A 13,167-nucleotide genomic window follows, 5' to 3' on the forward strand; every position below is an offset into this window, starting at 1 on the left:
GCCCGCCTTGCTTCTCTTTGATTGGCTGAGCTACCGGATGAGCACACGTTCTTTGTTCTGGATCCGCGACACTCTTCGGGTAGTGGGCTGGACTGCGAGCCAAGCGAGTGCGCGCCTTTCTTATTCAGTCTCCTGCCACACTTCCGAATTTGGCGCCAACTTCCGGTCTCCCATCCTTCAGACAGGGAGCTGGAAACCCAACCCCTTTTCGAGCGTTTTGCCCGCTTTTGGGTGTCCTGTTCTCTCTCCCTGTTCTTTTTTTTTTTTTTCGTTTTTCTTTTTTAGAGACAGGGTCTTGGCCTGTCGCCTAGGCTGGAGTGCAGTGGCGCGATCTTAGCTCACTGCAGCCTTGAACTCCTGGACTCAAGAGATCCTCCTGCTTCAGCCTCTCCAGCAGCTGGGACTACAGGCGGGCGCCACTGAGCGCGGCTAATATTTAATTTTTTTGTAGAGATGGGGGTCTCGCTATCTTGTCCAGGCTGGTCTCAAACTCCCAAATTCAAGCCATCCTCCTGCTTCAGCCTCCCAAAACACTGGATCACAGGCCTCAACCATGGCGCCCATCCACTGTTCTGGGAAGCTGGACCTAATTTTGTAAATCCACCCAGTAGATCTATTCATTAATTTTTCAGTTTTTGGTAAGTGACAATATTATGTAGTATGTTAAAACAATTAAAAATCAATTTTATGAGGCATATTTTATATACAGTAAAATGCAATCATTTTTATTCACTTTTTTTTTTTTTTTTTTGAAGACGGGGTTTCAGGCTGGTCTTGAACTCCTGACCTCAGGTGATCCGCCCGCCTTGGCCTCCAAAGTGATTGGATTACAGGTGTGAGCCACCACGCCCAGCCCATTTATTTCTTTAGTTGACAAAATTGTATATTGACTGTTCACAATATGATGCTTTGAAGTATGTGTGCATTGTGGGATGGCTAAGTCAAGCTAAATACCATGTATGACCTCAAATACTTATTTTTTTATGTGAGACCACTTAAAATCTCTCTTAGCAATTTTCAAGAGTATAATACATTGTTATTAACTATAGTCATCATGTTGTAAAATAGATCTCTTGAACTTATTTCTCCTCTCTTTATTTTTCTGAGACGGAATCTCGCTCTGTCACCAGGCCAGAGTGCAGTAGTGCGATCTCAGCTCACTGCAACCTCCGCCTCCCAGGTTCAAGCAATTCTCCTGCCCCAGCCTCCCGAGTAGCTGGGATTATAAGCACACACTACCATGCCCGGCTAATTTTTGTATTCTTAGTAGACATGGGGTTTCAACATGTTGGCCAGGCTGCTCTCAAACTCTTGACCTTATGATCTGCCCACCTAGGCCTCCCAAAGTGCTGGGATTACAGGCATGAGCCACCGTGCCCAGCCTTCTCCTCTCTTAACTGAAATTTTATGTCCTTTTTTGATTCACAGAAGTGAGATCATGTGGTATTTGTTGTTCTAAAATGTACCAATTTAGTCTGGGCACGGTGGCTCACTCCTGTAATACCAGCACTTTGGGAGGCTGAGATGGGTGGATCACTTGAGGTCAGGAGTTCGAGACCAGCCTGGCCAACGTGGTGAAACCTCGTCTCTCGTAAAAATGTGAAAAATTAGCTGGGTGTGGTGGTGTGCCCCTGTAATCCCAGCTACTTGGGAGGCTGAGACAGGAGAATTGCTCGAACCTGAGAAGTGGAGGTTGCAGTGAGCTGAGCTCTCGCAACTGCATTCCAGCCTGGGAGACAAGAGTGAAACTGTCTCAAAACAAACAAGCAAACAAACAAAATAAACAAAAAGCTATGTGCATGTACACATCCCATATTAAAAAAAAAAAAAAACCACACAAAGTGCAAAAGGAATTAAAGAGAGAAAGGAAGGACCAAGTGCGCTGACTCATGCTTGTAATTCTAGGACATTGGGAGGATTGCTTGAGGATTGCAGCCTGGACAACTTAGTGAGAACCTATCTCTACTATTTTAAAATATACATATATTTTTAAAAGACCAGGCACAGTGGCTCATGCCTGTAATCCTAGCACTTAGGGAAGCAGCAGTGGGCAGATCATCTGAGGTCAAAAGTTTGAGACCAGACTGGGCAACATGGAGAAACCCCATCTGTACAGAAAATTTAAAAATCAGCTGGGTGGGCCAGGTGCAGTGGCTCACACCTGTAATCTCAGCACTGAGGCCGAAGTGGGTGGATCACAAGGTCAGGAGATCGACACTATCCTGGCCAACATGGTGAAACCTCGTCTCTACTAAAAATACAAAAATTAGCTGGGCGTGGTGGTTTGAGCCTGTAATCCCAGCTGCTCAGGAGGCTGAGGCAGGAGAATCATTTGAACCTGGGATGCGGAGGTTGCAGTGAGCTGAGATTGTGCCACTGCACTCCAGCCTGGGCGACAGAACTAGACTCTGTCTCAAAAAATAAACAAACAAACCAACCAAAAAATAGAGACGGTATTTCTATGTTGCCCAGGCAGGTCTCGAACTTCTGGGCTCAAGTCATCCTCCCATCTCAGCCTCCCAAACTGCTAGGATTACGGGCTGGAGCCACTACACCCAGCCCATTAAAAAAAAGTAGAATGTGTGTATGTGTGTGTGCATATATATATATATATGTTTAAATCAGACTTCAGGAGGCCAAGGTTCACTTGAGTTCAGGAGTTTAAGACCAGTCTGGCCAACATGGTGAAACCCTGTCTCTACTAAAAAAAAAACAAAAACAAAAATTAGCTGAGCGCGGTGGCACGTACCTATAATCCCAGCTATTTGGTAGGCTGAGGCAGGAGAATCTCTTCAACCTGTGAGGTGGAGGTTGCAGTAAGCCATAATCACACATGCATTCCAGCCTGGGTGACAGAAGGAGACTACATCTCCAAAAAAAAAAAAAAAAAAAAAAAAAAAATCAATAGAGGTAGGGTATTTCTGTGTTGTCCAGATTGGCCTCAAACTCCTTCCTCCTGACGTGCTAGAATTACAGGCGTGAGCCACCACTCCTGGGCCTTTCTTTCTTTTACGCTTTCAGCACTGTGCTGTTTTCTTACATGGGACGTGTACATACATATACATATATATATATATTTATATATTTTTTTTTTTTTTTTTTTGAGACAGAGTCTCGATTTGTTGCCCAGGCTGCAGAGCAGTGGTGAGATCTCAGCTGACCGCAACCTCTGCCTCCTTGGTTCAAGAGATTCTCCTTTCTCAGCCTCCTGAGTAGCCGAGATTACGGGCGCCTGCCACCACACTCCGCTAAATTTTGTATTTTTAGTAGAGAAGGGGTTTTGCCATGTTGTCCAGGCTGGTTTCGAACTCTTGACCTCAGGCGATCCGCCCACTTCAGTCTCCCAAAGTGCTGGGGTTACCGGCGTGGGCCACCACGCCCGGCCTTTGCATATATCTTTTTAATGTCAGCAGAGTACTATGGAAATTTTTCGTTTCTTCTCTATTTACCTCTGTGTTAAAAACCTAGTGGGGAAAAAAAAAAAGCCTGTTATAATGAGAAGAATGTAAAAAGACTGTGCCTACCAAGTATCTTTGAAGATGTGGTAAAACTAGAACTCAAATGTACTGCTGCTGTGAATGTGAAATGGCTTAAAAGGCTTAGAAATCAGTCTCACAGTTCTTTAAAAGGTTAAACATTCATGGCTGGGTGCGGTGGCTCACGCCATAATCCTAGCACTTTGGGAGGCCAAGGTGGGTGGATCCTGAGGTAAGGAATTTGAGACCAGCCTGGCCAGTATGACAAAACCTGTCTTCACTAAAAATACAAAAAGTTAGCCGGGCATGGTGGCGCATGCCTGTAGTCCCAGTTACTCAAGAGGCTGAGGCAGGAGAATTGCTGGAACCTGGGAATTGGAAGTTGCAGTGAGCCGAGATTGCACCACCGCACTCCAGTCTAAAAAAGAAAGAAAGCGAAACATTTGCTTATACTATGACAAAATAATCAAATTCCTAGGTTTTAACTCAAGTGAAATGAAAGTATAGACCCAAATAAGATTGCGTACATAAATGGTCACTGCAGATTTATTTGCAATAGCCAGCAAATTAGAAACAGCCCTGATACTGCCCCTAGGTAAGTGAAGGGACACGATGCGTGCCCACACATCTTGTCTGAATTTTGCAGCTAATGGAATTGCTAGGTCCAAGGTTGTGCACATTTGCACATTTTATTTCTCATAGCTTTTGTCCAAATTGTGCCAGGGAGGTTTTTTATGAGGGGTGAGGAGAGGGGAGTGGGGAGAAGACGAAGGAGGTGGAGAAGAGAGAAGCGAACATCCCCAAACCTACCGGACAGAAGAAAAAGAACAAAGGGGCCGCCTTTCTCATTCCTACCTGCAGGGGGCAACAAGCCACTGCCTAATTCTCCGTTCACAATTGGATAAGACGTTGGAGAGAGAAGGGGCTTCTGGTACCGGGGGATCGGGGCTGCCAGCACTTTTGTGTCAAAAGAAAGGAGATCTTTTGTCTGGGTGCAGTAGCTCACACCTGTAATCCCAGCACTTTGGGAGGCCGAGGTGGGAGGATCGCTTGAGGCCAGGAGTTCAAGACCAGCCTGGGCAACATAGCAAGACCTCATCTCTGCAAAAAGTAAAAAGGTAGCCAGGTGTGTTGCGGCGCACTTGTCTCAGCTCCCTGGGAGGCTGAGGCAGGAGGATCACTTGAGCCTGGGTTTGGGTGTTCGAGGGTGCAGTGAACTATGATCATGTTGATGGATGCACTATAGCTTGGGCAATAGAGCAAGGCCCTGTCTCAAGAAAAAAAAAAAAGGAAAAGGAAAGGATTGTGTTGAGTTTTGAATACAAATTTAAAAAATAAATAAAAAGAAATAGTCATGTTAACTTCTTAGTAGTGCTAAGTGTGCTGTGGTTGTATAAGATGTTAACATTGGAGCTCGGGGTGATGGCTCACACCTGTAATCTCAGCACTTTGGAAGGCCGAGGTGGGTGGATTACTTGAAGTTAGGAGTTCGAGACCAGCCTGGCCAACATGGTGAAACTGTGTCTCTACTGAAAATACAAAAATTAGTCAGGCGTGGTGGTGCACACCTGTAGTCCCTGCTACTGGAGAGACTGAGGCAGGAGAATCACTTGAACCCTGGAGGCGGAGGCTGCAGTAAGCCAAAATTGTGCCATTTGCCATTTTACTCCAGCATGGGTGACGGAGTGAGCCTTCATCTAAAACAAACAAACAAACAAACAAAACATTAGAGGAAGCAGGTCAAAAGGCTTGTGGGAGTTATCTGTATCATCCTTGCAATTTTGTTTATTTATTTATTTTAAGATGGAGGCTCACGGTTATCACCCAGGCTAGATTGCAGTGGCACCATCTCAGCTCACTGCAACCTCCACCTCCCAGGTTCAAGTGATTCTTCTGCCTCAGCCTCTCCATTAGATGAGATGACAGGCGTATGACACCATACCCGGCTAACTCTTGTATTTTTAGTAGAGACAGGGTTCTCCATGTGGGCCAGGCTGGTCTTGAGCTCTGGACTTCAAGTGATCTGCCTGCCTCGGCCTCCCAAAGTGCTGGGATTACAGGCATAAGCCACTGTGCCTGGTCCATCCCTGCAATTTTAATGTACATTTAAAATTATTTCAAAACTAAAAGTGTATTAGGAATAGAGGCTGGGTGTGGTGGCTCATGCCTGTAACCCCAGCACCTTGAGAGGCTGAGGTGGGTGGATCCCCTGAGGTCAAGAGTTCGAGACCCACCTGGCCAACACGGTGAAACCCCCGTCTCCACTAAAAATACAAAAATTAGTCAGGCGTGATGGCAGGTGCCTGTAATCCCAGCTACTCGGGAGGCTGAGGCAGGAGAATCACTTGAACCCGGGAGGCAGAGGTTGCAGTGAGCCAAGATTGAACCACTGCACTCCAGCCTGGACCACAGAGCAAGACTCCATCTAAAAAAAAAAAAAAGGTAAAGAAAGAATCTGTAAAGGATTCTTTACAGATTTGTAAAGAATTTGTAAAGTGCAGCTGGGACTGGACTTTCTAGACAGCTCTGCAATAATGTCAAGCTTGCTGGCTGAGCTCCCACTTCAGGAATGTTGCTAAGCGCATAGGATTCCACACCCCCATTCCTCACATCCTAAGGGATTTTATTCCTAGCCACTGCCTCCATTCTGTGAGTTTTGAAGCTGATGCTTTGAATGGGTGTGCATGTATAGGCAATGAGACTGCTCCAGCAGCACTTTCTAGATGCATCTTGATTCTGGAGGTATTAAAATGTGGAACAAAATGTGTATGTTTAAATGGAGGGGAAGTACGTTTTTTTTTTTTTTAATTAAACTTTTTTTTTTTTTTTTGAGACGGAGTTTCACTCTTGTTACCCAGGCTGGAGTGCAATGGCGGGATCTCGGCTCACCGCAACCTCCGCCTCCTGGGTTCAGGCAATTCTCCTGCCTCAACCTCTTGAGTCGCTGGGATTACAGGCACACGCCACCATGCCCAGCTAATGTTTTGTATTTTTAGTAGAGACGGGGTTTCACCATGTTGACCAGGATGGTCTCGATCTCTTGACCTCGTGATCCACCCGCCTTGGCCTCCCAAAGTGCTGGGATTACAGGCTTGAGCCACCGCGCCCGGCTTAATTAAACTTTTAATTTGAAATCATGGAAGGCTCACATGCAGTTTTAAGAAAATAAACAGGCCGGGCGTGGTGGCACATGCCTGTAATCCCAGCTACTCGAGAGGCTGGGGCAGGAGAATCACTTGAACTCAGGTGGCGGAGGTTGTGATGAGCTGAGATCACGCCACTGCACTCCAGCCTGGGCAACAAGAGCGAAACTCCATCTTAAAAAAAGTTCCTCTTCTTGCTCTTTTATGACCATACGTACTTATCCTCTCACCCCCATTTCTGCACAGCTGCCAGCCAAAGATCTGCTCTCTATTTCTCTGATGTCATTCATTTTAAGAATGTGACATAAATGGAATCATCCAATATGTAACCTGCTAGGATTGGTTGATTTTCCACTCAGCATAGTCCCCTAGAGGTTCATCCAAGTCGTAATATTTATCTTGTCTGTTTCCTGTAGTTTTCTATGGTATGGATGTGTTCATTTGTTTATTCACATGTGGGTTGCTTCCAGATTTTGGCTATTGTGATAAAACATCTGTTACAGATTTTCATGTGACCATGTTTTCATTCCTTTGGAATTGCCCAAAAGTGTAATTACTGGATGCTATGGTAGCTGCATATTTAAGATACATTTTTAAAAATTGTGATAAAGGCTGGGTGTCGTGGCTCACGGCTGTCATCCCAGGCACTTTGGGAAGTCAAAAACAAAAATTGTGGTAAAATCTGGGCATGGTGGCTCACACTTGTAATCCCAGCACTTTGGGAAGCCGAGGCGGGTGGATCACCTGAGGTCTGGAGTTTGAGACCAGCCTGGCCAACTTGGTGAAACCCTGTCTCTGCTAAAAATACAAAAAATTAGCTGAGTGTATGGCAGGCGCCTGTAATCCCAGCTACTCAGGAGGCTGAGGCAGGAGAATCGCTTGAACCTGGGAGGCGGAGGTTGCAGTGAGCCGAGATTGCACCATTGCACTCCAGCCTGGGCAAACTCCGTCTCAAAAAACAAACAACAACAACAACAGCAAAACATTGTGGTAAGAACACTTAACGTGAAATTTGCCGCCTTCTCTTTCCTCTTGTTTTTTTAGAGTCAGGGTCTGTTGCCTGGGTTGCAGTACAGCGGCACAATCATGGCTCACTGCAGCCTCAGCTTCCTGGGCTCAAGCAATCCTCCCACCTCAGCCTCCCCATAGTTCGTACCTCAGAGCATGCCCCCAAGTTTGGCTAATTTTTGTGGGTTTTTTTGGTAGAGACAAAGTTTCATCATGTTGCCCAGTCTGGTCTTGAACTCCTAGGATCAAGCGATCCACCCACCTTGGCTTCCAAAGTGCTGGGATTGCAGGAGTGAGCCACCACTTCTGGTCTGGCATAATGTTTTTATTTGGGTTGTCTTTCTATTTTTAAGATGTAAGAGTTCTTAGCTTTTATTATGGTTTGGTTTTGGTTTTGGTTTTGGTTTTGTTTTGAGCTAGAGTCTCACTCTCATTGCCCAGGCTGGAGTGCAATGGTGCGACCTTGGCTCACTGCAACCTCTGCCTCCCGGGTTCAAGTGATTCTCCTGCCTCAGCTTCCTGAGTAGCTGGGATTACAGGCATGCACCACCACGCCTGGCTAATTTTTTGTATTTTTAGTAGAGACGGGGTTTCACCATGTTGGCCAGGCTGGTCTCGAACTCCAGACCTCAGGTGATCCACCCGTCTTGGTCTCCCAAAGTGCTGGGATTACAGGTGTGAGCCTCCACGCCCGGCCTATTGTGGGTTTTGTTTTTGTTGTTCTTGTTTTTGATGGAGTTTCTCTCTGTTGCCTGGGCTGGAGTACAGTGGTACAATTATAGCTTACTCTACCCTTGAAGGCTTGGGCTAGCAATCCTCCCTCAACCTCCTGAACAGCTGGGACCACAGGCATGTGCCGCAATGGCCAGCGTTTTTCTGAGACAGAGTCTCGCTCTGTGGCCCACACCAGAATGCAATGGCGAAATCTCATTGCAACCTCCACCTCCTGGGCTCAAGCGATTCTTCCCCTCAGCATTCCCAGTAGCTGGGACTACAGGACCATAGGTGCATAGATAGCACCTATGGCTAATTTTTTGTAGAGACAGGATTTCACCACATTCAAGCCTGCGTTGGCCTCCCAAAGTGCTAAGATTACAGGTGTGAACCACTGTGCCTGGCCTAATTTCTTATTTCTTTTTTGTAGAGGTGGGGGCCTCCCTATGTTGCCCAAGCTGATCTTGAACTCCTGGGCTCAAGCAATCCTCCACCCTTGGCCTCCCAAAGTGCTGGGATTACAGGTGTGAGCCACTGCACTAGGCCAAGAGTTCTTTATATATTCTGAATAGTAGTTCCTTATGAGATATATGATTTGCAAATACAGCCCTTCATATCCAAAGTTTCCTTATCCATGAATTCAATAAAACATGGAGTGAAAATTCTGGAACCAATAAAATAAAAATAACACAACAATAAAAAGAATACAAATAAAAATGTATAACAACTATAAAGCATTTATATTTCATTAGATATTATAAGTAATCTAGAGATAATTAAAAATATATGGAGGGCAGGGCACGGTGGCTCATACCTGTAATCCCAGCACTTTGGGAGGCTGAGGTGGGCTGTTCACTTGAGGTCAGGAGTTCAAGACCAGCCTGGACAACATGGTGAAAGCTGTCTCTTCCAAAAATACAAAAATTAGCCGGGTATGGTGGCATGTACCTGTAATTCCAGCTACTCAGGAGGCTGAGGCAGGAGAATAGCTTGAACCCGGGAGGTGGAGGTTGCAGTGAGCTGAGACACTGCACTCCTGCCTGGGTGACAGAGTGAGACTGTCTCAATAAATAAATAAATAAAAAGTATATGGAGGTTGCACATAGGCTATATGAAAATATTATGTCATTTATTTAAATGACTTGAGCATCTGAGCATTTGCCCCATTCTGCGGGCATGACAGGTTTTTGTGTGAACCTAGTTTAAATTTTTTTTTGAATTATACCTTATTTTTTAAAAGCAGTCTCAGGTTCACAGCAAAATTGAGCCAAACATGCAGAAAGTCCTGGTACACCTACTGCTTCCACGCTTGCCTGGCTTCCCCTGCGATCACCTGCAAGTGCATGACAGTAGCAAGTTTGTTACAATTGATGAACTGACACTGATACATCATTATCACCCAGAGTGGATAGTTTACATTAGGGGTCACTCTCAGTTGAACATGGGTTTTTATTTCCCTTGGGTACACACCAGGAGTCTTTTTTATGTTTTTTGAGACAGGATCTTACTCTGTCACCCAGGCTGGAGTGCAGTACAGTGGAGCGATCACAGCTCCCTGCTTCCTCGACCTCCCTAGCTCAAGCAATCCTTCCAAGTAGCTGGATGCCACCATGCCTGGCTAATTTTTATATTTTTGTAGAGATGGGGCTTCACCATGCTGCCTAGGCTGGTCTCCCACTCCTGGGATAAAGTGTTCTTCTTGCCTTGGCCTCCCAAAGTGCCGGGAGTATAGGCATGAGACACCACACTGGGCCCTGAGGCTTGTGGTAAGGTTAATTCTATTAAAAAAACAAAACAAAAAACCCAGCCATCCTATTTTCCAAAGTGTCTGTACTATTTTGCATCCCCACCAGCAATGTATGAGCATTCCGGTTGCTCCACGCCCTCACCAACACTTGATATCATTTATTTTTATTTATTTATTTATTTATTTGAGATGGAGTTTCACTCTTGTTGTACAGGCTGGAGTGCAATGGCGCAATCTTGGCCCACCACAACCTCTGCCTCCTGGGCTTAAGTGATTCTCCTGCCTCAGCCTCCTGAGTAGCTGGGATTACAGGCATGCACCACCATGCACGGCTAATTTTGGATTTTTAGTAGAGATGGGGTTTCTCCATGTTGGTCAGCTGGTCTTGAACTCTCAACCACAGTCAATCCACCCTCCTCGGCCTCCCAAAGTGCTGGGATTGAGGCGTGAGCCACCACGCCCAGCCAATATCATTTATTTTTAAAAAGTCATTCTTGGATGGCTGGGCATGGTGGTTCATGCCTGTAATCCTAGCACTTTGGGAGGCTGAGGTGTGTGGATCACTTGAGGCCAAGGGCTCAAGACCAGCCTGGGCAACATAGAAAGACAAAAAATACAAAAAATTAGCCAGATGTGGTGGCATGTGCCTCTAGTCCCAGCTACCTGGGAGGCTGAGGAAGGAGGGTCACTGCAGTGAGCCATGATTGTACCACTGCACTTCAGCCTGGGTGACAGAGTGAGACCCTGTCTCAAAAAAAAAAGGTCATTTTGGGGGCATCTTTCAAGCCTGATCAGAGTCCCCTTTTACAAGATGACTGCACAGATTTGGTAGAGGATGCTTGATGAGGCTGAGGCAGGGAAGCCTGCTGGGAGGTACTGCATAATTCAGGCCGGGGAGAGAAAACACAAGTGAGACCCACAATGTGAAGGGCATGGAGGGCCAGGCTAAGAACTTTAGACCCCCAGATTCTCCACCCAAGAGGATTCTGGGCCTTAATAAAGTTGGTAGCTCTACCCTTTGGCCTGGCTTAGTGGCTCATGCCTGGAATCCCAGCACTTTGAGAGGCTGAGGCGGGTGGATCATCTGAGGTCAGGAGTTCCAGACCAGCCTGGTCAACACAGCAAAACCCTATCTCTATAAAATACAAAAATTAGCCAGGTGTGACGGTGGGTACCTATAATCCCAGCTATTCGGGAGGCTAAGGTAAGGAGAACTGCTTGAACCCGGGAGGCAGAGGCTGCAGTGAGCTGAGATCGTGCCACTGCACTCCAGCCTGGGTGACAGAGTGAGACTCAGTCTCAAAAAAAAACTACCCTTAGCAGATGCATGGTGTACATTATAATTTTATAATTCTTTTTCTTCCCTTTTTTTTATTTTTTGAGATGGAGTCTCACCATACAGGTGCCTATCATCACACCTGGCTAATTTTTGTATTTTGTAGAGACAGGGTTTTGCTGTGTTGACCAAGCTGGTCTCTAACTCCTGACCTCAGATGATCCACCCACCTCAGCCTCCCAAAGTGCTGGGATTCCAGGCGTGAGCCACTGCGCCTGGTTAATATATATTTTTAGAGATAAGGTCTCACTATGTTGCCCAGGCTAGAGTGCAGTGGCTATTCACAGGCACCATTCCACTACTGATCAACACAGGAGTTTTCACCTGCTCCGTGTCCGACCTGAGCCAGTTCACCCATCCTAGGTAACCTGGTGGTCCCCTGCTCTCAGGAGGCCACCATACTGATGTCAAACTTAGTGTGGATGTCCAAGCAGCATAGTGCACCATAGCCCAGAATTCCTGGGCTCCAGCGATCCTCCTGCTACAGCCTCCCAAGTAGCTGGAACTACAGGTGTGCCCCACTGTGCCTAGCAGAATATTAAAGGCCCTGACAATTCCTGCAACAAATAACTCATCTGGCATTATTTAACCCACTGCTTATCAACTTTAGACCTTGGATCACTTTTTTCAAGTCATAATACTTAGAATAATGATAATAACAATGGTAATATTAATAATAATAGGCTGGGCACGATGGCTAACAATTGCAATCCCAGCACTTTGAGAGACTGAGGCACAAGGTTTGCTTCAGCCCAGGAGTTCGAGACTAGCCTGGGAAACATGGTGAAACTCCATTTCTACAAAAAAAATACAAAAAAAAAATCAGCTTGGCATGGTGGTGTACACCTGTGGTCCCAGCTACTCGGGAGGCTGAGGCAGGAGAATCACTTGAACCCAGGAGGCAGAGGTTGCAGGGAGCCAAGATCATGCCACTGCACTCCAGCCTGGGCAACAAGTGAGACTCTGTCTCAAAAATTAAAACATAATAATAACAGTAACGGTAATGCGCACCCAGAACCTCATCCAGCTAGTTCACCATCGTGCTTCCAGTGCAGCGATGCAATCGCCACTCACTGTAGCCTCAAACTCTTGGGCTCAAGCAATCCTCCCACCTCAGCCTCCCAAGTAGCTGGGACCACAGGCGAGCACCACCACATCCAGCTAATTTTTGTGGTTTTGCTAGAGACAGGGTCTTGCCATGCTGCCCAAGCTGATCTTTTTTTTTTTATTAAGATGGGGTTTCACCATGATGGCCAGGCTGGTCTTGAACTCCTGACCTCAGGTGATCCACCCACCTCAGCCTCCCAAAGTGCTAGGATTACAGGTGTGAGCCACCGCGCCCAGCTCCCAAGCTGATCTTGAACTCCTGGACTCAAGCAAACCTCATGCTTCATCCTCCCAAAGTGCTGAGATTACAGGTATGAGCCACCTCGCCCAGCCAAAACCTTCTTTTTTTTTTTTTAATTAAATCTCAGATCATAGCCATGTATGGTGGCTCATCCCTGTAGTCCCAGCACTTTGGGAGGCCAAGGTGGGTGGATCAACAGGTCAGAGTTCGAGACCAGCCTGACTAACATGGTGAAACCCCATCTCTAATAAAATACAAAAATTGGGCATGGTGACATGCACCTATAATCCCAGCCACTCAGGAGACTGAGGCAGGAGAATCACTTGAACCCGGGAGGCGGAGGTTGTAGTGAGCCAAGATCACACTACTGCACTCCAGCCTGGGCTACAGAGCGA

The sequence above is a fragment of the Sapajus apella genome, unplaced genomic scaffold (genome assembly GCF_009761245.1).
Source record: "Sapajus apella isolate SASKATOON/1434 unplaced genomic scaffold, GSC_monkey_1.0 scaffold185, whole genome shotgun sequence".
Classification (NCBI taxonomy): Eukaryota; Metazoa; Chordata; class Mammalia; order Primates; family Cebidae; genus Sapajus; species Sapajus apella.